Genomic DNA, 27340 nt, shown 5'->3' on the forward strand with positions numbered 1-27340 from the left:
AAAAATTAAATATATGTTGTTGTTGTTGTTGTTTTATTGATTTCAGAGAGAGAAAGGGAAAGGGTAAAAGAGAGTTGAAACATCAGTGATGCTCAGAGTCCTCACTGATCGGTGGCCTTCTGCCAGGCCCTCAACTGGGGATCGAGCCCGCAACCTGGGCATGTGCCCTGACCGGGAATCGAACCCCGACCGCCTGGATCCTAGGCAGATGCTCAACTGCTGAGCCATGCCCAGCCTGGTGAGACTTCTAAAAGAGACCACTCGGCATTTCAGGCAAGAGATTACTGTCAGCTGGAATGGAGGCAGGAGGGTGGGAGGGACGAAGTGTGTTAGGAGTACACAGTTCCACAGGCCTGGGCCTTTCCAAGTGGAACCCACTCTACCCCCAGCAAGCAAAACTCTGTCCCCAGGAGCCAGTCGGAGCTCCCATGATCTGTTCTAAGAGCCCCCACCAACTGAGCTCTTGGCTCATGACTGTAATTCTTATACTTGCCCTGCTTGTCTGACCCTTCTTATCCTGGGAATCTGGCATTGACCTTAACCACATCTCCCTATCTCCCTCCTCCCATCGCCCCTGATCTTGTCCCATTAACCCATCACCACTGTTACACACCACTTTTTTTAAAAATCCTCATCTGAGGAAATTTTTTCCATTGCTTTTCAGAGAGTGGAAGGGGGGAGAGAGAGAGAGAGAGAGAGAGAGAGAAACATCGATGAGAGAGAGACATTGATCGGTTGCCTCCCGCACAAGCCCTGACCAGGGCCATGGATAGAGCCTGCAACTGAGGTACATGCCCTTGACGAGAATTGAACCCGAGATCCTTCAGTCCATGGGCCAACTCTCTAACCACTGAGCAAATCGGCTAGGGCATTACACGCCACTTACAATGTCCGTGACAGACTTCCGTGCTGACGCCAGCCTGTCCCAGGTGGGGTTCCGTTCTTCCTGATCTGTGTGACACGTTGTACACCCGCTGTCATCTCACAGCCAGTTACAATAAGATGCATGTGAAAGCCAATACCAGCAGCTGGTGGTTGTGCTGTGGTGACTAACTGTTACCTGTGCCAAGGGAGAGTTGAAAATAATCCCTAGGTTTCAAGCCTTGGGAGTTGGAAGAATGGTGAGGTCAGTTTGGAACAATAAGCTTTAGTGTCAGCTCTGGTCAGACAGCGAAGTGGAACTTTCCCTCAGGGAGGTGGAAGTGAGGGACCGGAGTTACCGGAAAGGTCAAGCTAGAGTAAGGGGATTAGAGACATCCATGTAGATGTAACTGCTGAATCTGTATAGAGAGAAAAGTACGGAACACTGAAGATTAGACATTTGGGAACATCTCTGTCAACCCAGGAAGCCAAAATAAATTCTCAGGAGAGGTCATTCAGATAAAATTCTCAAACAGACTGTGCTCCTAAATGGTTTCCATCCAGGCCTATCTTGCTTGGGCTATGGGACCGCAGATAGGACAACTAAACGCGGGTCTCACTTTTACAACAGGTACTCAAAGTCAGTGTTTTCACCTGGAGCCTTCCCTTTTGGTGGCCTCTCGGAGACCTCCCAGTGTCCCTCTGCCTGCACCAGCTTGTGTTTTTAGAACATCCTCTCCCTCATCTAAGTCGGTGGAAGCAGAGACTCAGAAGTTTCTCCTACCCCAGAAGCTGTGAGGGGGCCCTTTTTCCTCCAGTCCCCTCCCTCTCACTCCCATCTTCATAATGACTAACCAACAAAACAGGGAGAACCAAAAGAGCCCCAGATTTCAATCTTCTGTCTTCTAGCTCTAGTGGGACCATCCCTCTAGAGCCCTTTCCTAAGATGGCCCTTCCCCTTCTCCATGACCTGCAGGAGGTGCCGTGTTAGTAAAATATGACACCCCCCCCCCGCCCCCCCGCCACTATTGGTCCTGATTGAGACAGGGGTCTACTCTCAGACCAATCATGGTGCTCTACCCTCCTTCCCAAAATTAATTGGTTTAGGAGGAACACCCGGCTCAAATTGGACTAATGCTCAAGTCCCCAGGGTTTTGGGACTAGGGTTTGAGAGAATAAATATATTTCTCTACATAAAATTTAAAACAACAACAAAAAGTTGACAAAAATCAATTACTATTTCCCTCCTGAAATCCACTAAAATGACAGTGGAGGAATTCATAAAAAGGCATTAAATGAACAAAAATAAAGCGAACCTAGGAGGAGATATAGCAATAAAGTCTTGGAAGCTGGAAAGCAGATGGTTGAGTGATCACTGAATTAGAAGACTTGAGACAACTGAATCCTAAACTGGCTGTGTGAAAAACCAGGGAACGGCCCATTTACATCATAGAACTTTCAAAAGGCTTGATATTGGAGGCACCAGGTGTCACTCACTCAAAGTAAGGTTCAAGGTGGGCTTAAAAACAGCACTGCATACTACCCAAAGCAATTTATAAATTTAATGCAATTCTTATGAAAATACCAACAGCATATTTCACAGACCTAGAACAAACATTTCGAAAATTTATATGGAACCAAAAAAGACCCCAAATAGCTGCAGCCATCTTGAGAAAAAAGAACGGAGTGGGAGGGATCACATTACCAGACTTCAAACTATATTACAAAGCCACTGTAGTCAAAACGGCCTGGTATTGGTACAACAGGCTTATAGATCAATGGAACAGAACAGAGACCCCAAAAATAGACCCACGCCACTATGGTCAGTTAATATTTGACAAAGGAGGCAAGAGTATCCAATGGAGTAAGGACAGTCTCTTCAATAAGTGGTGCTGGGAAAATTGGACAGATACATGCAAAAGAATGAAACTAGACCACCAACTTTCACCATACACAAAAATAAACTCAAAATGGATAAAAGACTTAAATGTAAGTCACGAAACCATAAAAATCCTGGAAGAAAACATAGGCAGTAAAGTCACAGATATCCCACGTAGTGGACTTTTCACTGATACATCTCCTAGGGCAAGAGAAACAAAGGAAAAAATAAACATATGGGACCACATCAAACTAAAAAGCTTCTGCACAGCAAAAGAAAACAGCCTCAAAATACAAAGGAACCCCACAGTCTGGGAAAACATATTTACCAAGGATGAATCTGATAAGGGGCTAATTTCCAAAGTGTACAAAGAACTCATAGCACTCAGCAAGAGGAAGACAAACAAGCCAATTAAGAAATGGGCAAAGGACTTAAATTGACACTTCTCCAAAGATGACATACGGATGGCCAAGAGACACATGAGAAAATGCTCAACGTCGCTGACCATCAGAGAGATGCAAAATAAAACCACAATGAGGTATCACTTCACACCTGTCAGAATGGCTCCATCAATAAATCAACAAACAACATGTGCTGGCGAGGGTGTGGAGAAAGGGGAACCCTAGTACACTGCTGGTGGGAATGCAGACTGGGGCAGCCACTATGGAAAACAGTATGGAGGGTCCTCAAAAAATTAAAAATGGAGCTGCTGTTTCACCCAGTGATTCCACTCCTAGGAATGTATCCTAAGAATCCTGAAACATTCATCAGAAAGATATATGCACCCCGATGTTCATAGCAGCCCAGTTTACAATAGCCAAGATCTGGAAACAGCCCAAGTGCCCATCAGTCGACGAGTGGATAAAAAAGCTGTGGGACATTTACACCATGGAATACTACGCAGCTGTAAAGAAGAAGAATCTCGTACCGTTTGGGACAGCATGGATGGACCTGGAGAATATTATGCTAAGTGAAATAAGCCAGGCAGCGAAAGACAAATATCACATGATCTCGCTTATACGTGGAATCTAAAGAATTTAATAAACTGATGAACAGAATAGACTCAATGACATGGAAGCATAGATGAGACTGAGGAATGTCAGAGGGATGGAGGAGGGCGGGTGGGTGGAGGGGGAGAGAGTAACCAAAAAATTTATGTGCATATATACACAACCCAAGGACATGGACAATGGTGGGGAGAGGGACTGGGGAGGGGTAAGGAACAGGGTGGAACGGGTCATTGGGGAGAAAAAGGGACATCTGTAATATTTTAAACAATAATAAAACTTAAAAAAACACACAAAAAAACAAAAAACAAGACTGATTAAATGTCTATTTAAGAAACAATTGGACCCCCAATCCCTCACCACTGTCCTTTAGTGAATGACTGTCCCTCCTCCACCCCAGCAGAAGACACTAGAGACTTTCATTAAGAAAGAAATGAAACAGCCCTGGCTGGTGTGGCTCAGTGGAACCCACTGAGCATCATCCATGCAACAAAAGGTGGCCAGTTTGACTCCCAGTGAGGGCACATACCCTGGTTGTGGGTTCAATCCCTACAATGTTTCTTTCTCTCATATGATCTTTCTCTTTCTCTTTCCCTTCCTCTCTCTGGAATTGACTAAAAACATTTTTTTTTAATTTAAAAAAAAAAAGATGAAACAGGTTTTCTGGACTGGGAGACATCAGCCACAGTGAAAGGCATAGGTGTCCCATTGGAAACAGGGTGTTTAAGTAGGGACACCCTATCTACTAAATGAGGAGGCCACCATCTCTCTTTCCCCATCCTGCAGCCAGAACACTGCCAGGCAGCCCATTCCCTCTGCGCAGCACACTGGAAGAAACTTTTCTGCGAAATCCAACCAAGCCAAGAAAAAGACCTGCAGATACTGACATCAGAGGTTTTCCAATGAATGGACCCAGCCAGATCACTCTGTAGTGAAGTCCCCAGTTGACCCGCCCCACATATATCCCCTGTGCACATGGGGTTTCCAATTGCTTTTTTTGTGCCCCACTCTTAGATATGTGTGCAGACAAGGGTCCCCAGGATGATGCCAAGTGAGACCCAATGACCACCCTAAACAGCAGGCCTGAAGAGCAGCCAGCCCATACCGACTGAATCAGGTCAGAGGCACTGGGAGAGCTTTCTTCAAGACGATGAAACTGACAGAACATCCGCTGTGTTTGATCACACTGAGAGATTTATATCACCCTGGGACTGAATTAGCAATAAGCACACAGAAAGCCAGGTGAATGAAAAGGAAGACATTTAGTAACTCTGAGGATAATAGAATTGTGCAGGAAAGGGAATATATCCATTGGGATAACTGAGAGGTTGGGGCAGGGGTGGGGTGACAGGGTGTGGTCTATGGGAAGTCATTCCTCACCTTCCATAATAAGAAGTCAACATATAGCACCTGAAACTCTTCCATGGGTGCCAGAGACAACACCACTAGTTTTCCAATGAATTCTCTTTTTTGCTTAAGCTCACTAGAATTATCTTCTATTGCTTGAAACTGAAAGAATCATAGTTAAAACATTCGCCACGTGATCTTTGGTTACTTACGTCCTATCCCTTGGCCTGGTGCCCCCACCCTAGTTGATTTTATACACCTTTCCAAAGTTGAACTTATTCACCTCCTTTTTCCCCTAGTCAGCCTTCCTATCAGTATCTGCCACACCCATTTACCAAAACTCAACTTCCTTTGGGGTGCATGCCCTGGCCCATATGTGTCACAGTGAAAGATGTTGAGAAACCTGCCTAGACAATCCCTTGAGAGAAGGCTGGAGGGACAGCAGAGCTGAGTTTCTAGAATTTAGATTTGATTCCATTGCTCTCCAATCTTGGACTTTCGGCTTTTTAAAAAAATATATCTTTATTGATTTCAGAGAGAGGAAGGAAGAGGGAGAGAGAGAGATAGAAACATCAATGATGAGAGAGTCGTCATTGATCGGCTGCTTCCTGCATGCTCCCGACTGGGGATCGAGCCCGCAACCTGGGCATGTGCCCTGACTGGGAACTGAACCCCACGATCTCCTGGGTCCTAGGTCGATGCTCAACCAGTAAGCCATGCCTGGCAGGGTGGGCTTTCAGCTTTGATCATCTACACTTTAAATTTCAAGTTGATTTATTTATAATTTTTATCCCACCTATATCTTAGACAAATTTGAATCAACTTTACGAAATTAATAAAATACAGGCAAAGACAATTAATAAAATAAAGACTGACCAAAACTCAAGTAAAAAGGCCAGAGAAATTATGAATGTTTCAGTGTGATGATAAATTGATATAATGAAGTGGTAAATCTTGTTCCAAGTTTGTTGGTGGGTGAGACAAAATAGAAATCACATAATTTGGAGTAACTCCACATTAAGAAAACAAGTATTGACTACTGAATCAGTCTGGATTATGTTTGGCTGCATATAACAGAAAAAAGTAATAACATATGTTTCTTTTGAGGGTAAAAGAAGTCTGGAAGTAGGGAAACCAGAGTTAGTATAGCACCTTTCTGGTCATCAGGGACCTAAGATCTCCTGTTGTTCAATACTCCTTTCCAAGCTACAGCTATCACACTTGCATTCTAGTTAGACGTAGAGATGAAGAATGAGAAGGGTATTTCCCTTCTATTTTTTTTCTTTAAATATATCTTTATTGATTTCAGAGAGAGGAAGGGAGGGAGAGAGAGAGAGAGAGAAACATCAATGATAGGGTCTTCATTGATCAGCTGCCTCCTGCACACCCCCTACTGGGGATCAAGCCCACAACCTGGGCATGAGCCCTGACCAGGAATCGAGCCTCGATCTTCTAGGATCTTAGGCTGATGCTTGACCCCTGAGCCATGCCCCGCCAGGCTTCCCTTCTATTTTAAGGAGACTTCCAGGATGTCCCACATAATGCTTCCACATACATTTTAATACCCTGAGCTTAATCACATGAACACACCCAGCTACAAAGGAATCTGGGAAATATCATCTTTTATCTAGGTACATTGCTACCCCGAGTGGGATCATGAATGAGTGCTGAAGTAAGCAACTAGCAATTTCTGCTACAAACATTCACTGTGTGGCGGATGCTTCTGGGCCCAAGATATACAAAGATGAAGACGACACAGGCTTTGCCCTTAAGGAATTCACAGACGTTAGTGAGGCACTAATAATCAACTGAATCTAATACCATTAGAAGAAAACATTTTGTAAAGATGTGAACAAAGAATTGCGGGAGGAGCCCTAGCCGCTTTGGCCCAGTGGTTAGAGCCCTGGCCAAGGGCACGTACCTCGGTTGCAGGCTCGATCTGCGCGTGGGAGGCAACCAATCCATGTGTCTTTCCCACATCGATGTGCGTATGTGTCTCTTTCTCCCTCTCTCTCTCTCCCCCTTCCACTCTCTCTGAAAAGCAACGGAAAAAATATCCTCTGGTGAGGGTTAAAAAAACACACAATTGTGGGAGGAGAAATGAGGTAGCAATGAGTTTTGTCTAGAGACACAGGGAGTCATAGAGAAGGTGACCTTGGAGTTGGGCCTTAAACAGAATAGAAGTTCAGAGCAGAGGCGAAAGCATCCCAGGCGCCGGAGGGAGCATGCACAAAGAGAAATGCTAAAACAGGTGAATTCTTCAAGGGTAATTTTCATGAGTTTTGTGTGTCTTTCAATAGGGTTGTCAGAGTCCTGGTAGAAAATAAGGCCAAAATAATGTGGTGACGGGCCCAAAAAACTCCACTGAAAGGAGTTGGTGGTTCTGGAGAAAACAGGAAGCCTTGAAGGTTTATAAGCAGGGATATTATGAATCAGATCCTTATGTTCAAAAGAGAACCACAGAATGAGAGAAATAAGGAACTAAGGCAGAGGGCACATGGGAAGCAAAGCGACCGGCTAAGGGGCGAGCTAACTGTTCAGGTGACTTTTGTTACAGAATGAACTAGGCTGGAGGTCACATGGGGGTGGAGAGGAGGGAATGGCTTTGAGAGACAAAAGGTGGCTGCTGAGCACAGGTTGGATGTGGGGAGGAGAGAAAACTAGAGGGCTCTGAGGTGCCTAGTTAACCCCGCAGGGGCTTCTGATTCTCAAGCTCCCTACCCCTTCCTTGCACAAGGTGCCACCACGTGCCCGGCACTGCTCTCGGCACTGGCAGTTCAGTGGTGGGCGAGACAGAGATGCTTCCTGCCCTCATGGAACTCATGTCTGGGAGGGAGGAGTACAGACTGACCGAGCCATCGAAACACAGTGTGGGGCCAGGTACCGTCATGCCCTACGTGGAGGCAACTTCGAGAAGCAGTCGGGGGAGACTGGAGACGAGTGGCAAAGCAAAGCATGGGAAGCAGGGCTCAATCTTGGGTTTAGTCACTTGGACTCCGGGTTGCACCAAAGCTTCTTTAGAAGGCCCAGTGCCCCGCCTCCCCCAGCCAGTCTCTAGGGCTATACACCGTAGTCTAAGTCTTTCGTTAGTGAGGGTCTCCGGGCATCTGAGCACATTCAGAGTTCCTCAGGCCTAGAACAGCCCCCTCTGATAGTGAGGGTGTGGGGACGGAAGAACTCTCTTTCCTGAACTGTAGGCGGGAATGAGCAACCCGCTAGGCCTTTCTGGAAGGCGACTTGGCAATATATAAAACACCTGGGGATTATACGTTCCCTTGACCCAGGGGTTCTTCTCGAAATCCATGTCAGAGAAGTAATTAAGGGCTCTCCGTCTTTGGAGCATGCTCATGACTTTTTCTTTCCCTTCCCTTCCCCTTCACTCTCCCCCCCTCCACCTCCAAGCACGTTGTCATTAGCTTCCTCAGTCCCAAGCTCCAAAGGCCCTTTCCTTAACCTCTATAACTTGTGTCCTAAGCCCATTTCTTCTAGATATTACTTCTTCCACCTCTGTAATTTTACCAAAATAATAATAATAATTAAGGATGTATTCAAACTGTTTATATTAGCAGAAAATTAGAAATGACCTTATTGTTTAACAGTTAAGAATTTCTCAAGTAAATTCATGTGATGGAAATCCCTTCAGCTATTAACATCCACCACAGTTGTTTGTGTATGTGTGTGTGTGCGTGTGTGTGTGTGTGTGTTTTATCATGAGGGAACATTTATTAAAGCTGGGGACAGTAAAACAAGAAAGGGCTGAAGAAACAACAGGATAGCCTAGGCTGGGCTGCCCTAGCTCTCTGGGAAGTCAGAGAAAAGGGGGCCTTGGGGTCAAGTTCAAGGGACTAGCCTGCGATGAGCTGCCTCTGCCCATTGCTGCCCTGCTAGAATGGTGGGGGCGGAGGGGGGATGCTCTTCAGAGAGAGAGCACACTGGGTGCTTTGTCTTGAGGGTTTTATTTCTCTCTTGCCGGTGGGAATCTTAGGGGATGTCTCAGGAGAGGGAAGGGTTTTAGCAGAATATTCATCAGTTTTCTAGGTGTGCTCCTTCAGGGTTGTAGTCTTCACTAACTGGTCAGTGTCAGGGCAGGGGGTCATCAGTCATCACAGCTGATCCTGGTGTCGCCCACCTGGTTTTGTTTCTTTTCTGGGCCTGGTGCTGAAATACAACTTCAGCCCCTGGTTTGGATGTGACCGACTCCATAGCCAGCTCTAGGGTGGACATCTGCCATTGTTTCAGGGTACATTTTGAGTAGCTATGTGCATAAGTGAATTTTCTTTTTGTTGTCGAGTAAACTGTTTTGGTTGAGTTTTGAACAGTATAGAAATTTAAGTTAAATGCTTATGCATGCTGTAAAAGCTCTTGATAATAAAAGGAAATTTCAGTTTAAGTTGTAAGTAACTTCTCTAAATTTTTTATAAATATACCTCTTCAAAGATAGAGTCTGTGCTGCACACAAACCTCCTGCAAGGAATTATTTCAGTTTTCAAATCAACTCCACACAGGTAGAGCATCTACTGCAACATACTGAATTATAATCTGCATGGTACATTGTATTTTCAAGTACTGAATTAGTGTTTTTACTAAAACTAATTATATTGATAATATAATTGAACTAGAGTATACTATTTTAGTATATAAAGGACTTAAATCATTATATTCTTAAGGCAAAGAACAAATTAATGAAGTACATTACAAATATATTTGTGAAATTATGATATCTTGGAATAGCAGTAGGCTAATACCCCAGAAGTCTAATAATCCAGGAAATCTAATAATCTTACATGTCCCAAGTCTGATCTATGCTTGGTTATTGAACTTTTACTATATTATATAAATTTGAAACATGCCAAAAATTGTCAAGAAGAAAAGTAAAAAACAAAAATAAATTTGATTCCAACACCATCACTCAGAGACAACTCACTGTTGACATTTAAGGACAATTATTCCAGATGTTTCTATACGCAAATATACAGATAAGAATGAGAATAATGAAAAAAAGCCTTGTGTTTGTGTGTGTAGGTGAGAAAAAGAAATCGGTTTACAAAGCATGGAAATACCCACAAATAGCATTACTAAAAATGGGATCATACTTTTAAACAAAAGCATGACATTTATGCAAATCTTTGGAAGGATGCAGTGAACTAGGATTGATGGAGCAGTGACAGAGGAAGAAAGCTAAGGGATCTCACCTCCGCCTGGGCCTTGATGACTCCTAGAGGGAAAGAGGGAGAGAGAGAGTAGAATGGAAGCCTGGGAGAGAAGTGGTCTAGGCGAGAACCAAGGTGAGACTTGCTGGTTTCAGTGCCCAAGTGGACCCATGCCCGCCTCAAATGACATGATGCCTGCAGAAAGGGTTGATATTGAGGAAAAGAGTGAAGAAATGACATGGAGTCCTATGGCCAAGCTGCTAAATTATTAAAATCAAGTAGGTTGAGGCAGGAGCAAATTACTCTATTCTTGCTTTAACCAGCCTAGTAACTTAAGCTTTTGGACTTTTCACATGTGCCTCAGTGCCTGGGTGCACATAAATTCCACAGGTAAACCTCTGAAGAACTTAAGAAAAAGTGTTCATGTGCCACTGCTATATATAACTCTTATAGATTCCCACTTGACATGCTTAAGAAAGAATGTTTTATTTTCCAGACTCCCCAGCATCTATTATTCAGACCACTGGACACCTGGAAGATTACCATCCTGAGCAAATCTGCAGGCTGAGAATGTAGGATGGACTTTTCTTAAATGTTTGCTTCTTACTATAACAAACAGAGACAATTTTCATTCTTTTTGGAAACACCCTGGGTGTTACCCATAGAGTTTTTGATTTGCAAATCCTAAAACTCTTGAATAGATCTTTGTCATTTATTTCTAGCCAAGCCTCCTGTTTTGAGCTCTTTTGACAGCATCTTTGCCCACGCAGGGGCCCTGGATCTATTCATGCCAGAACAGGTATTGCGTTGAGTGCCGAGGGCCCTAAGCCATGGCCTGGAGGAGCCTTCATGTCAGAGCCTGGTGCACAGACAAGGGTGGGGTGCTGCAGATGCCAAGAGAAGCCAGAAGAATCTTGCAGGGCCTGGGATGGAATTTGGACTTTATCCTGAGCAGTGAAGAGCTGTTAAAGGTTTAAGCCAGGAGGAGGAAGGATAAGATTTTATTGAGAAATAAGTAATAAAATAATGTGAGACTTCATTAATTCATTTAAAGGATTCTATGCTGCATTAATCACATCAGCATCTACATAGGCTACAATCCTGTCCATATGTGGGCAAAATGCGTTTTCATTCTCTGGGCAATAATTGGTGCACACCAGGATTCAGAGACCCTTCCCAAAACTGTGCCCACAGCCTCCGCTCCCCTGTGGGCTCAGGGCTCACAGGTTAGGCACTGAGGGTCTAGTTAATGTTAATGCTACACTGTTCCTCCTAATAGCAATTAACAACAAGTTCAGCTTCTTTCCTTAGGTTGGGAAGACCATGCCCCCAACGTAAAGAGGAAAGTTTGTCTTCCCATTTGCTATAAGGGACACACATCTAAGTCATGTGGTGGCTGTTACTTCTAACCACTTAAATATGGTTGACCCTTGAACAATATGGGGGTTATGGGTGCTGCCCCTCCATACAATTGAAAACCTGTGTATAAGTTCTAACTCATTCAGAAGTTAACTACTAATAGCTTACTACTGTTGAGCAGATTACATACCTACTGCTGACATACTGATAACATAAAAGCTAACACATATTTTGTGTTACATGTATTATATTCTACATTCTTACAATAAAGCTAGAGAAAAGAAAATGTTATGAAGAAAATCATAAGGAATAGAAAATACATTTATAGTGCTGTACATATTTATTGAAAAACATCTATGTATTAAGTGGCTCCCCACAGTTCAAACCCTTGTTCAAGGGTCAACTGTATATGCAAACAATTAGGGGGGACTAAAACTCAACACATACTTATACCAATTAGGACTGTTAAAAAAACTAATAAATATCATTGTGACACCCGTTTTTAATTTGCCTAACTGCCTCCTTTAATCCTCACAACATTCGCTGAGGTGAGGTAGATGCTGTTGTAACAACTGGAATTAACTCCTTAATCATGTGATCTTTTGTTTAGTATCCATGTCTTGTGATAAGTTCAATGAGAGCAAGAAGCATGTCTTTCTTGTTTCCCTGGTGCCTGAAACAGTGCCTGGCATGTGATAAACATTCAAAATGCATTCGTCAAATGGATTTTGAGTCCCCCTTTCACAAGTGAGGGCACCAAGGCTTAGAGATGTCAAGTAGCTTACCAGCTATTAGGTCAGCAGCTAATCCAAACTCACATCTGTTGGATTTTATCTTCTTACTGACTCCCAAAGAGTCTAAGGTTTTATAAGGATCACATAGCTTGGTCAAGTTCCTAGCTATTAAATAGAAAGCTACTGAAATATTAACACCCTTTTAAAAAATCTTAAGCATCTGAGAACATAAAACAGAATTCAGAGGTGAGCAATAGCAAAATGGTTGTGTTTAAACTTGCCACGTCTCATAAAGATATTACATTGGGAAATCCACACCTGGCATTTGAGAACAAAAGCTGCCATAGAACTTGGAGGAAGTATTGTTAAGAATTTACCCAACTAAGGCTTCCTAAGCTTATTATTAATAAAGAAGGTGTTTTCATTAAAATAGAGATCATTATCGTTTTATAGCTCCCTTTCCTCAACTGCAATCTTGATCAAGGGAGGGCTCCAGTTTTCATGGGCTACGCTGCATTCATCATTCTCACCTTACTCATTTGAAATAGTTGGCCAAGGAAGGCTGAGTCCTGATTCTGGTCCCTTCCCCACACACAGCCTGGCCTGGGCACAAATTCCTTTCTAAATGCTAAGTACTCCAGGGCCTTAGGAAGAAGCATAGAAAAATAAGAGTACCATTTCCAGAGGGAAGGATATTGAAGTAACTTGTGCAAGCTACCTATGGTTAGAGAAGGAACTTAAGTCCTGGGAAAGGGCTCCCTTGGGAGTAAGTAACAAGCTTTGGGATAGTCCCATCCCATCTCATTTCTAGGCAGGAGTCTAGCTAAGCTGTCAGGCAGGCCCTCAGCCAGGCAGTGCAAAGGCAACCAAGTGTGGACGTGCAGGTATTACACCAGTCAAGAGATGAGCCCAGGCCTTGTCTTCCCTCCAGGTTCCATCACCAGAGCATGACTAGGAGAATGCAAAACACCAGCCTGTGACTTCACACTTTCTCTCCTCACTGCAGCATGGGCAGAGGTCATAGTGCAAAGGTCTCAGAAACTTGAATTCCCTATAATTTCAGAAACTAACATTGGCAGAGATTTTGATGGTCTCTGGGCCATCTCTGAGGTGCCAAGTATTTTCACGCGTACCTTCCCACTGAGGTAGATGGACCAATGTTATTACTCCCAAATTAGAGACAAAGAGATATTACTTGTCTAAAGTTATGCTAGTCCCCCCAAACCAGCCTCCTGGTGGACTATGGCTCAGTCATGCCAGGTATTTTCACGCGTACCTTCCCACTGAGGTAGATGGACCAATGTTATTACTCCCAAATTAGAGACAAAGAGATATTACTTGTCTAAAGTTATGCTAGTCCCCCCAAACCAGCCTCCTGGTGGACTATGGCTCAGTCATGCCAGGTATTTTCACGCGTACCTTCCCACTGAGGTAGATGGACCAATGTTATTATTCCCAAATTAGAGACAAAGAGATATTACTTGTCTAAAGCTATGCTAGTCCCCCCCAAACCAGCCTCCTAGTGGACTGTTGCTCAGTCATGGTGCTTTTCTTCCCCTTCAAGTCAACCATCTATTATTTTTACATCACTAGTTCTCAACCTTTGGTGCATCACCACTTAGAGAATCTAATGAACACTTTGGGTTCTCTTTCCCTCCAAAAAGCACATCTTTTCACAAGCACACACATGCATGTGTACATGTGCGCACACACACACACACACACACACACACACACTTCTAGAAGTAATGTGTGTGAGACCAAAGGGGCATAATAACCAAATGCAATGCATGAACCACATTTTCTAGTTCAGAAATCCATCTACAGAACACATTTTAGGCACTGCTAGAGAAATCTGATTTTGGAATATATCTATTAGATTTCATGGAATTTTCTTAGGTGATATTAATTTTCTTAGATGTACTAATAGTGTTCTCTTTATAAAGAAGAATATCTTGATTTTTAGGAAAAGCTTAAGTATTTAGAGGTGAATATCATGAAGTCTGCAATATATTTTCAAGTGGTCCAGAAAAAATATAGAAAGATATAAGATTGAACCATACGATATTTGCCAATATTATGTATTTTAAACCTATGAAAACAGGAATTGTATTGTATTTAACCTAATTTAAAAGTAAATATAGAAAACTAGTAATAGTTTAACCTATGTCATGGTATATGGATGGTCATTGATAAGGTCTTCCAACTTTTCTGTACATGGGAAATTTTCATGATAAAATGGGGAAAAGGGACGTTTCTGTTTGTAATATCTCTCAAATCTACTCCTTTATTATTTATCTATTGCTATGTAACAAAATACCCCCAAATTTAGTGGCTTAAAACAACAGAGAGTTCTGGGTATATACCCAAAAGAACTGAAAGCAGAGGCTTACTAAAGTGATACTTGTACACCCATGGTCGTAGCAGCATTATGCATATAGCCAAAAAGTGGAAGCAACTCTAGTGTCCCTCAGTGGATGAATGGATAAACAAGGTTGGTATATACGTACAATGGAATATTACTCAGCCTTACAAAGGGAGGAAATTCTGCCCTGGCCAGTATGGTTCAGTTGGTTGGGCATCATCGAGCACCAAAAGGTTGCTGGTTCGATTCCCGGTCAGGACACATGCCTGGGTTTCGGGCTCGATCCCCAGTAGGGGGTGTGCAGGAGGCAGCCGATCGATGTTCTGCTCTCACATCAATGTTTCTTTCTCTCTCTCCCTCTCCCTTCCTCTATCTCTAAAAATCAATAAAAATAGGTTTTTTTTTTAAAAAAAGGAAGGAAATTCTGACACATGCTACAACATGGGTGAAAGTTGAAGACATTTTGCGAAGTGAAGTAAGTCAGCCACAAAAAGACAAATATTACATGATTCTACATATATGAGCTATTTAGAGTAATTAAATTCATAGGAATAGAAAGTAGAATAGTGGTTGCCAGTCCCTCATAAGTTCCTCAAAAGCTGTACCCTGTTACAGCATTAGTTCAATATCCAGAATTTCGTCACTTAAATCAGGACCAGGTGTGGCTCAGGCCCCTATTATATTTCCTTGAAAGTGTTTCCTCTCAATAGTGGTTGCTGGGGGGGCAGAATAGGAAGTTAGTGTTTAATGGGGGCAGAGCTTCAGTCTGAGAAGAAGACTAAAGCTCTGGGGATGAATGATACTGTTGACTGTGTAACGTGGGCATACTTAATGCCCAGGAACTGTACACCTAAAAACAGTTAAGATGGCAAATTTTTTAAAAATATGTTTTTATTGATTTCAGGGAGAGAAAGGGAGAGAGAGAAACATCAACGATGAGAGGGAATCATTAATCGGCTGCCTCTTACAGGCCCCCGACTGGGGATCGAGCCTGAAACCTGGGCATGTGCCCTGACCGGGAATCAAATCATGATCTCCTGGTTCCTGGGTCGAAGCTCAACCACTGAGCCGGCCGTGAAAGACGGTAAATTTTATGTTATGAATAATGTACCACAATAAAAACCAAACATTTATAATCTCACAGTGACATTTCAATATACTATTCAGTACAATTAAGTCACTAGGTCCACTCCAAAAGGAGGAATTACACAAAGCATGAGATCCAGAAGGTGGGGATCTTTGGGAGCCACCCTGGAAGCTGCCTACCACAGTTTCTCTCTGGACCCAATCATTCACATTCCTGCTCACATGCAAAATACATTCACTCCCTCGCAAGGCCCTCAAAAGCTGCATCCCAGTACAGCATTAGTTCAATATCCAGAATTTCGTTATTTAAATCAGGACCAGGTGTGGATCAGGCCCCTAGCGTAGTTTCTTGAAAGTACTTCTTCTCAATCTGTGGACCTGCGAAGCTAGACATGTTATCTGCCTACCCCTGAATACACGCACGCGTGGAACAGGCACAGGATAAACGCTGCAGACGTTCCTCTTCACCAGTGGGGAAGTGGGAGCCACAAAGGAGCCTCAGAAAGGTTCACAGCAATTCCAAAATCCAGCCAGGCAAATGTTGGAAGTTACTTAATTAGGTTTGAAGGACTAGGAATGATTCTCCCATGGTTCTAGGTTTTGCCATCGGGGCCTTTCCTTTGCATGAAAGGTAGCACATGTGTTTGTAGACGAGTGGTTTTCCCAGGCTTTTTCCTTCCTGGCAGTGGAATTTTGGAGGTTCAATGGCCTTTTTTTAGTGTGTACTGTCTCTGTCCCTTTGAGTTCAAGTTGGCACTGTTTTTCCTAATATCATTCTCACAAAAACTTAGTGGGTCTCATGTGATTCTCACTGGGGTTCACCCATTAGACAAAAGCTATACCCACAAACCTCTGTGAGATAAGCCCTTCTCCTTGGCCTCCTATTGAGACAGCAAAGGAACAATGCCCTTAAGTTTCTTAGAGGTCGTATTGTTTGATTGAGAGATTCTGTAAAGCATACATCCTTCAAAAGGGTCCTTTGTGTGTCTGAATGCTACTCTGGGGTCCTACCATTGATATTTCTGAGGTCTTCACAAAAGACTTATAGTCACACCATTTGCTCTATCTCTAGATCACTGTTGGAACTGCACCTTGGATTTAAACTTTCCCAGAAGCCATTTCTTTTCTCTTTGTTAAAAAATATATCTTTATTGATTTCAGAGAGAGGAAGGGAGAGGGAGAGAGAGATAGAAACATCACTGATGAGAGAGTCATTGATCAGCTGCCTCCTGCACATGCCCTACTGGGGATGGAGCCCCAACTCGGGCCTATGCCCTGACCTGGAATCAAACCTCCATCTCCTGGATCCTAGGTTGATACTCAACCGCTGAGCCATGCTCAGCCGGGCTCAGAAGCAGATTCTTAATTTTAGCATCTTATGCCTCTGGAGAGGCTGAGAATTTGTAAAACCATCAAATCCTAGCTCCTTTTTGCTGAATAGTCCTTCCCTCAATTTATTTCTCTCCTCTTACATTTTACTGTAAGTGGCAAGAAGAAAACAGGCATCACCTTAATCACTTTGCTTGGAAATCTCCACAGCTGCCTACCACAGTCCCTTCTTCTTCATTCCCACTATTACTACTCTCTCTAGATGAGCAGTTCCAAAGTTTTGGGGGTCAGGACCCCTTTATACTCTAAAAATTATTGAGAACCCCCAAAGAGTTTTGTCTATGTGGATTATATCTATCAATATTTACTGCATTAAAAATTAAGTGTGGGAAATTTTAGAAATATTTATTAATTCATTAGAAAAACCATTACAGGCCCTCCTCTAGCCAGGCATCCTTGTGAGAGTGACATCATTTTTAAGCCCCGTGTGGCAATCCCTGAGGCACCATTGTGATGCCCAGGGAAAGAAGGGGACCTGGAAGTCCACCTACTTCCTTAAGATCATTTACCTCTGGATGATTATCCAAAATGCTTCATTGTGGGAGCAGCCAACGTGAGCTCCAAGCAGATGCAGCAGATCCGTATGTCCCTCCTGGGAAGGCTGTGTTGCCGATGGGCAAGAACACCATGATGCACATGGCTATCGAGGGCATCTGGAAAACAACCCAGCGCTGGAGAAACTGTTGCCTCATATCTGAGGGAATGTGGGCATTGTGTTCACCAAGCAAGACCTCACTGAGATCAGTGACATGCTGCAGGACACTAAGGTGTCAGCTTCTGCTTGTGCTGAACAGCAATGGAAGCCAAGACTCCAAGAAGACAAGCGGCAGACCCAAAGGCCCACAGGGACTTGGGATGAGGCCATCGCACTCTAGTTCAGGATTCTTCCTACTAATATCTCAGGATGCCTCCCACAAGCATGTGTGAGTTAATGTACACACACACACACACACACACACACACATACACACACACATTCCTCTACCACCATCACCACAAACCACACACACAAAATAGATTCAATATCCCTGAAGGAAAGTTCATGCCTTTTTTTAAGAAAGTTTTTAAAATTTATTGATTTGAGAGAGAGAGAGGGGGAAGGAGAGAAAGAGAAATACTGATTTGTCATTTCACTCATTTATGCATTCACTGGTTGCTTCTTGTATGTGCCCTGACCAGAGATCAAACCAACAACCTTGGCATATCGGGATGACACTCTAACCAACTGAGATACTCGGCCAGGGCCTGGGTTCATGCCTTTTCACTGTTAATATTCCCTGCAACAGATAAAATGTCTGGCAGCTAGAAAATAATAAGTGATTGTGGAATTGAGCTGACTTTAATTCCTGAACTGGACCCTCTTGGGGGAGGGGGAGGGGCACACAGATGAAGATCACTGCCAGAGCTGGAGTTCAGGTCCAACTTGACCGAACTCTGACAGTTGCCTGGCCCTGGATTCTGGCTCTACCCAGACCCTTCTCAGGCCACCCACGGAGAAGAGGGCCTCGTCACCAGGAGAGGTCGAGATGCCCAGGGCAGTGAATCTGCCCACCTGGCTCTGCCCCAAGGTGTGTAACAGCTACTTCTAGAGAGTGGGAGCCCTGGAAGGCAGGAACTTGCTCTAAAACCACAGTGCTAATCAACCAATTGCCTCAGCTGCCCACCCAGGACCTGGCATTCACTCTGGTCCCTGGCAAACCAGTCAGAGCAGAGGCCTCATTCACATGAGCATGGAGCACTGGCAGGAAGCATGGGACACTAAAAATTACAAGTGTGAATTGACAAAATGGGTCACCATTAGGGCATCACTGTGTGCCAGGCTGTTTTATATAAATATATCTGGTTCTACTCTTCACTCAGCCAAGGCAGGAATGCTGCTGAACTCTGACCCTGCCCTTTGCACTGGCTTCAGCTATGAACTTGCTCTCCTCTGATATTTTGCAGAATCTGCATACTCAACTGACTTGGCTTGGCTTTGCATCTGCTCTTCCTCCTCGTTCTGAAATGGGAGGCCACCCTGTCCTGTGAGCCTGAAAGAGTCTGGAACAGGGGTGCAGGGGTGGGCCTAGCACAAGTGGTCCGGGCAGCTGCCCACACCACTGCTCTGTGCTTTGGAGAGCCCAGGGGACTGCCGCATTCTCCTCTGCCCACGGAAGTCCCAGCGCCCTTGAGAGTCAACAGGAAAAGGCAGGGTCATGAATTAGACTACAGGCAGCGAGTTGGAAGAACCAAAGCCAAAGGCTTCACAACACACTCTGAGGCTCCTCAGCCGGCCCCTTTATCCATCGGGCTCCATTCCTCTTTTTTTTTAATATGTCTTTATTGATTTCAGAGAGAGGAAAGGAGAGGGAGAGAGAGAGATAGAAACATCTATGATGAGAGAGTCACTGATAGGCTGCCTCCTGCACGCCCCCCCCCCCCCACTGGGAATCGAGCTCACAACCCAGGCATGTGCCCTGACTGGGAATCGAGCCGCGATCTCCTGGATCCTAGGTCGATGCTCAACCGCTGAGCCACACCCAGCCGGTCCCCATTCCTCTTAATCTTTTCTTATATCACTGTTTCTGGAGCATGCCAGGGCCACTCGTGTCTCTGGGCCCTTGCACCACTGGGACCCCAGAAGCCCCATGCCCCCTCCTACTTCCTGTTCAGCCCTTTGTTCTCACTGAGGCCTCCCTTGGCCACCCTCTCTACAACCGCAAGCCCCCCTCCCCTCACCTCTGCTTTTTTCCTCGGCTCCTCTCACCACCCACCTTATCTCCTTGAGTGCTGGTCTCTCCACCTCAGCAGTTTTGTCTGTTTGCTCACTGCTGTATCTGCAGCCCTGAAAACAGGGCCTGACCATAGCACACACTCAATAATATTTGTTAAATTCTTGCATGAATGAGGCTGGACTCTGAGCTGGTACCAGGAAGTCCTGTGGTTAGAATTGGCTTCACCCCCTCAGGCCTGACTCGGTCCATATGTCTAATGACAAGGGCACACATGCTGTTGTGTAAGCTGCCTTTCAGCAGCAGTAATTGATGATTCCAGGCAAGATCCTCTTACCACCCCAGAGAGGCTCGAACACAGGCAGTAAGGGACCGGAGGCAAGGAGCAGCTGCCAGATGACTAACTGTGATCTGAAGTCATCCACTCCTGGGGTTAATCCCTATAGGCCTCAGTACAGCTCAGGATTATTAGCTCTTGAGACCCATGTGGCCTCCTGGCTTGACCTGGCTCTAAATGACCATGACATGCGCTCGAAAAAAAATAACTCCATCATAGGGAGGGGACACTGAGGCCTGGAGAAGAAATAAAGATTTGCTGAACTTTGTACAGAAATTGTACAAAATCAGACATGATCTAGTTCTCATTCTACAAATACTTATAAGGGCTCCCTCTGTACCAGGCACTGTTCTAGGCAGGAAGAGCAGTGAACCAGAGGGACAGATCTGGGCTTGACCTGAGTGCTTGTTGTGAATTTGGTGTGCCAAGGACCTGGAACTTACTTCCCTTTGACCTCCCTTTGAAGATGATGCTTTTCTGACCTACTGGCCACACATAGATGGATAGATCCTCTTCGTCTCAAAAACAAAAGAGCACCTGCCAGACCAATGCGACCCTGCACTGATGTCACCATGGACCCCTCCTGCATCCCAGTCACATCAACTTCACTTCTGTCCAGCTTTCAGGAAACTCAGACTCTTTCTCATTCTCACCACCTTCCTACGGTTGGCCCCCTACCCCTCAACAAGCTCACCTTCGGTAACTGTGGGGCTAACTGCCTCAGGGGCCTAAAAACCAACCGTATGTCTTCCTATTCAGCACCTTCATCCAGCTTTCTCTATCAGAACCATCTCTCCCCTCCCTTCCCTCTGCCTCTTCAAAGCTGCTCATCACTGCTTCAAAGCTGCTAAATCAACTCTCCCCTCTTCCGGGGGAGGGGGCCTTCCTCAGTTCCTCAACCCTTGATATGCTCTCCACTACCTAGAATGCCGGCTTACCATGGGTGTGTTGTTATTTGTACCACAAATTACTGGCTGTTTGAGGCTGTTTCATGGATCTATGTCTTATCTCTCCATAAGACCATAAAGTCCTTGAGAGCAGGGACAACTTTCATTTTTCTGTATCTTAGTACCAGTACCCACTCAGTGGGCAATCAATCAGTGATAGATTTGACCTGTGATATTTGAGAAGAATACAGTTGGGGAAATGTGTATTTTTTTATAGATATAAAGAGAAAAATGGAGAGTGCAAGGTTGTATTATGGTCTGATCATCACAGTGTAAACTATGTACTCAAATGGATAAAACTCGAAGGGAATGGTAAAAATATAAAGTTGTGTTAGAGTTGTTAGGTTAGGAGTGATTTGTTTCACTAATCTGTGAATATTGTTAGTGAATTTTGTGGACATAAGAACATGCAAACCTGTAGAGAATTTTTATAAGAGTTTATTGAGCCAAACTGACATGAGAAAGCAAGGTTCCAAATGCTCTGGAGAATGGCAGTTTTGCAGTTCCCTTTATACATCTGGAATTAAAAAGGGAAGTAAAGAAAATTACATAAAAATGGGAGAAAGCAAGACAGGGAAATCTCTATGATTGAATTTCGGGATAGTCAATAAGATTATGTGTTCCCTTGAGGGTAGTTACACCTCCAAGGGGTCTGAAAAAAGAGGATTATTCTGGCTTTTCAAAGGTGTGTTAACCTAGATGCACAAGAACAATGGACAGGACTTGCTTAAGGCAAGGATAAACCTTTTTGTAGTCCTGGGGCATGACTACCTACCATGACCTGCCGAGTGGGAATTTATGATCAAATCACCCTATGAGGTTACTTTCAGTCAGATTTTTTACAGAGGCCCTTTTTTTGTTCACAATTGTTTATGCATTTGAAAAGATTTTTAAAAATACACGGAGGGCTTTAATTGTCATGGAAACTTTTCTCTCTTGTATAAACTCATTAAGTCTTTCTTAGGAAGTAAGAGGGAAAGAGAGTGGGGTGGGCAGGATTGACAGTCCTTTACAGACTTGACTCAGATCATATTTATACACAAATGGCTGAGCAAAGGGGGAAAAAACCCGAAGTTCATTTTTTGCTTGCAAATGTTATTTCACTGGGGATGAGACAGAAAAAGAAACAGTTCAAAATAACCAAGTGAAATCACATGAGCATAAGGATTTTTTTCTCTCAACAAGAATGGGGAGTGTATGCATGCTCCTTGAGTTTCTTGGTGCTTCATACTCTGAAGTTCCAGCAGTGGAGAGTGGGGCTGGGATAGGGAGAGACTGGGTACACCCATTCTCCTAGGCAAAAACTGCTCTAGACACAGGCTTTTTTTGAGTCCTTAACCTTTTTCACATGATTATTTTGCCCATAGCAGATGTGGGCTCTCAAAGATGAGGAGGGTACTCTTCCGGCAAAGGAGATGGCCCCACAGTACACCCAACATCTAAGAGGAACCTGAGAGGTCATTGGTCCAACCCCCATCAAACACAGGAGGAACAAACTCAGAGAATGAGGTGCGTGCCAAGGTCATGTAGGCAGGGATTCTTTGTGGAGTTGGTTTTAGAAAGCTCTGGAGTGCGCAAGCTTACCCCTTATACTGTCACTGTTGAGCCTGAATATTTAGAGCATCCCTCTGGTAAGTGTGTATTGAGCATATATCCCTGGGCCAGAAAGATGGCAAAAGGCCAACAGCAAACAAACCATGCTCCCTAACACTAAGGAGCTTAGAATTCTGAGGGAGAGATGGGGCAAGTTCATGGATGAACACAAAGCAGAAAGGAGGAAGGATTGAAAGAGGCATGTCAAGGTGAGTCAAGAAAGGCTGTCAGCATTAAGCTGGGCCTTGACGGGGTTCAAAACAATACAAATGAGGTCAGAGGCACCAAACCAGTTGCACTGATTTAACAAATACTTACTGATCACCAACTACCATGTGCCAAGCGATGTTCTAGGGAAGCAAATCTCTGCCCTTGTGGAGCTTACATTCAAGTAAAAGTGGGAAAAGACACCACACAAAATATATAACTAAAAGCAGGTTAGACAGGCTGGAGAGATTATGAAATTGTGCAGCCACTATAGAAAACAGAATGGCAGTTTCTCAAAACATTAAACATGGAATTATCATTTAATTCAGCAATTCAACTTCTGGGTATATACTCACCTCGTGTAGAAATCTGAGGTAAGAGCAATCCAAACAGAGGGATCAGCAAGTGCAAAGGCCCTGAGGAAGAAACAGCAAGGAGGTCACTGTGCCAAAGCCATTGCCATGAGAATTCATTGGTTTAGCTCTGTGCCTCTTTGGTAATTACAGTGGCACTAGGGAAACTACTTAAGAGTGGAGCTGGGAAAAACCTTCCTCAGCCTTGGGGGATAAAGCATAGTGCATAGGACTTTACTTGGGTGAGGGGTAGGGGAAGTAATTTGGTTTTTTTAAACTTGTACTGAAGTGATTGTAGATGCTAGCAATTATGCTTCTTCTAGGGCATGACCACTCAGACCATAATGACCATAACTTCATTTCTCTGGAAACAATTCTGCTAGGATAGAAACTGAAAATTCTTTCTCGGTGACTTCTGGGTGAGTTTGTGTTCTATGAGAACATTGGGTTTTGCATTTTTTATTAACTGCTCTCATACCTCCTGGGTTTAATTGTCTGTTAAACTCTTTTATGACTTTCGCCCCCATGGAACCAAGAATAAAGGTGAGTAAAGAACTCATCCAACGTAGAACACTACAACAGCCTGAGGTGATTCCCTTTCATAAAACCTGAAGTTTCATGCCAGGGGCATTACAGAAAAATAAAGCCAGAGTAGTCAAGTGCAAATTATAGAGTTATAGACAATGATGTGAGACGGAATCTTTATTTCAAGATACTTTAATTGCCAGATGCAAAACATAGTAGATACTTTTCTTCTTAAAACTTTGCCAGCCTTGTAGCTAATGCCCAGTGTAGCTGCATTAAAGATTCTAGAACATCTCTGCCAACATGTAGTGGCCAAGAGCCAGTAATGACTTCAGAGTGAGCTTTCTCAACCTGCCAGCCCCACCATCTTGGCTGGGACTAAATGCCAGCTGCCTGACTCAGTCTGATTTGCAGCTCCCATGGATTGTTAGTCTGTCCTCATATAGAGGCTGATATTCACTGTCAAGTTTTCAGGAAACTAGCCTAAAGTTTAATGCTGAGGGAAGTTGTGCGCCTACTGATAGTCTCTGGAGGAATCTTCTGCCTAAGCCACAGTGTTCTGTAAAGAGCATGGGAAGGAACAGAAGACAGGAAATCTGAGGTTTAACCATGGGTCACATGTGTGCTGGATATCTTTAGTTTGCTTAACCCACCCCAGAGCCACTCCTTACTCTTGTCTAACCTGCTCTGTGCCCCAGGAGAGTGATCTATGTTGATCTCAGAAGGCTCCCTGGCTTCACTGAGGCCAACGAGGATCTCCCAGCAGGACAGACAGTGTTATTTCCCCTGATTTCCTAGGTCTCTGCGAGCTGCTGTATCTTCCTACTGAGGGTCTCTCTCCCTAGGTTCTGGCAACTGTGCCTTCCTCTCTCCCTCACAAGTTCAGGTAGCTCTGTACAGCACTACACTGTCCCTTGTGGTTTCCTCACACCCTGCCCCCGTTTTATTGAAATCTGCTGATATTACCCAGTTACAGTGTGTCCTCTGTGTTCTGCCAGGACCCTGACTGATATAGCCACTAATGAACTTGGGTGACCTTGATCTCACCAACATAGGCACCATGGCCATGGTTTCCTCATCTTTAAAATGGAGATTAAAATACCAGCTCTTGCCCTAGTCGGTTTGGCTCAGTGGTTAGAGAGTCGGCCTGCAGACCAAAGGGTTCCAAGTTCGATTCTGACCAAGGGAATGTGCCTCAGTTGCAGGCTCAATCCCTGGCCCTGGTTGGGATTCGTGCAGGAGGCAATCAATCGATGTGTCTCTCTCACATCGACGTTTCTCTCCCTCTCTTCCTTCCACTCTCTCTCAAAAGCAATGGAAAAAATATCCTTGAGTGAGGATTAAATAAATAAATAAATACCAGTTCTTGCACACTTTTTCTCAAAGTTTTCACAAGGATGACAATGGATATAAAGCACTAAACAAACATGTTTTTAAAACATGGCTCAAATGAAAGAACAGGACAAAACTCCAGGAAAAAACCCCCAAAACAAACTGGAGGCAAGCAATCTACCAGATACAGGGTTCAAAACACTGTATGCTCAATGAACGTAGGGGAAGAATAGGTGAACTCAGTGAGAACTTACACAAAGAGATAGAAACCATAAAAAAGAAACAGAAATAAAAAGTATGATACTTGAAATGAAGAATACATTAGATGGAATAAACATCAGATTAGATGAAGCCAAGGATCAATTAGTGATTTGTAAGACAAGGTAGCAAAAAACACTCAATCAGAACTGCAAAAAGAAAAAAGAATTTTAAAAAATGAGGATAGTTTAAGGGACTCTGGAACCACGTGTGATGAAAAGCAAGGACCTACAACCAAGATTACTCTACCCGACAAGTCTATCATTTAGAATCAAAGTGAAGATAAAGAGTTTCCCAGACAAGAAAAAGCTAAAGGAGTTCATCACTACCAAACCAGCATTACATGAAATGTTAAAGGGACTTCTTTAAGAAGAAGACAAGAAAAAAAATATGAATAATAAAATGGCAATAACTACATACCTATTAATAATTATTTTAAATGCAAATGGATTAAATGTTAAAAAACAAAACAAAAAACACATATGGTGGCTGAATGGATGAGAGGACAAGACCAATACACATGCTGACTACAAGAGACTCCCCTTCGTATCAAAAGACACGCACAGCCTGAAAGTAAAGGGATGAGCCCCGGTTAGGTAGCTAAGTTGGTTAGAGTATTATCCCAATACTCCCTGACTGGTTCAATCCCCAGTCAGGGCACATACAAGAATCAACCAATGAATGCATAAATAAGTGAAACAACAAATTAATGTTTCTCTCTCTATCAAATCAATAAATAATTTTTTTAAAAAAAAGAATGTCCATTTTCACCACTTGTATTCAACAAGCATTGGAAGTTTAGCCACAGCAATCAGACAAGAAAAGGAATAAAAGGTATCCAAATTGGAAAAGAAGAAGCAAATTATTTGCAGATGACCTGATATTATATACAGGGTGTCCCCCCCCAAATGTATATAAACACTTTGAATAATTATAAAGGCAGTGTTTATTAAAATACATTTCATTTTCATTTAACAGCTATCAGCTGTTAAAGTGTGTATATATTTTTGGGGGGCACCCTTTATAGAGAGAACCCTAAAGAGTTCACCAAAAAACTAATGGAACTGATAAATGAATTCAGTAAAGTAGCAGGATACAAAATTAATAGGCAGAAATTGGTTGCATTTTTATACACCAATAACAAACTATCAGAAAGAGAAATTAAGGAAACAATCCCATTTACAGTTACATGAAAAAACAATACCTAGGAATAAATTTAACTAAGGAGGTAAAAGACCTGTACTCAGAAAATTATAAGACATTGAAGAAATTGAGTAAGATACAAATAAATGTCTTGCTTATGGATAGGCAGAATTAACATTGTTAAAATGTCTTTACTACCCAAAGTAATCTATAGATTCAGTGCAATTCTTATCAAAATACCAATGACATTTTTCAGAGAACAAAAAAAATAATCCTAAAATTTATATGAAACTGTGACAGGATAGTAAGAACCTAGGAAAAGTCCTGGGCAAGTAGAATAGGGAAACTGAGGCAAGAATATTAAACAAGGTCACACAGTTTGAACAACTTACAGCCAGCTAGTGAATTGCAAGACCGTATCTCCCCTAACCAAGGACACTTGAGAGCAAATGGTTTGTACCTCTCCTCCCTAACCAGAGAATGCATCTTAAATCACCCTGGTCAGGGAAAATAGAGGACAGAGACTCAATTAATGCCATTTGTGCCAGCCAAACCCAAGGACAGATGAAACCAGGGGAATGAATAACAAAACACTCATTAAAGCCAGAAAGGTCCAAGATAAAAGTAAAGCAGTAAAAGCAGACCAAAGAATAATCCCAAACTCCCCTAGGTGCCCATTTTGATGTATCAGCATATTAAAAACACACCTGAAAAGCTGATGAATATTCTGCTGAAACCCTCCTCTAAGATTCTCGCT

General features: G+C 43.4%; 1 long non-coding RNA gene across 5 annotated transcripts in view; it reads right to left on the reverse strand.

The window, feature by feature from the left end:
- Window positions 1–893: 893 nt before the first annotated feature.
- LOC308565953 overlaps window positions 894–27340 on the reverse strand; it is a 58999-nt gene continuing 32552 nt past the window's right edge. For 3 of the 5 annotated variants that reach the window (XR_014000090.1, XR_014000091.1, XR_014000092.1), the window contains exons 5-7: window positions 23329–23388; window positions 17687–17830; window positions 894–1060 (exon numbers count right to left, since the gene is read on the reverse strand). This is a non-coding gene — a long non-coding RNA (uncharacterized lncRNA). Of the gene's footprint in view, window positions 1061–1200; window positions 1281–17686; window positions 17831–21594; window positions 21690–23328; window positions 23389–27340 lie in introns of those variants that run through there. The other 2 variants (XR_014000093.1, XR_014000094.1) reach the window with 2 other exon arrangements.

This window comes from Miniopterus schreibersii (assembly GCF_964146895.1).
Source record: "Miniopterus schreibersii genome assembly, chromosome: 13".
In the NCBI taxonomy this organism is placed as follows: domain Eukaryota; kingdom Metazoa; phylum Chordata; class Mammalia; order Chiroptera; family Miniopteridae; genus Miniopterus; species Miniopterus schreibersii.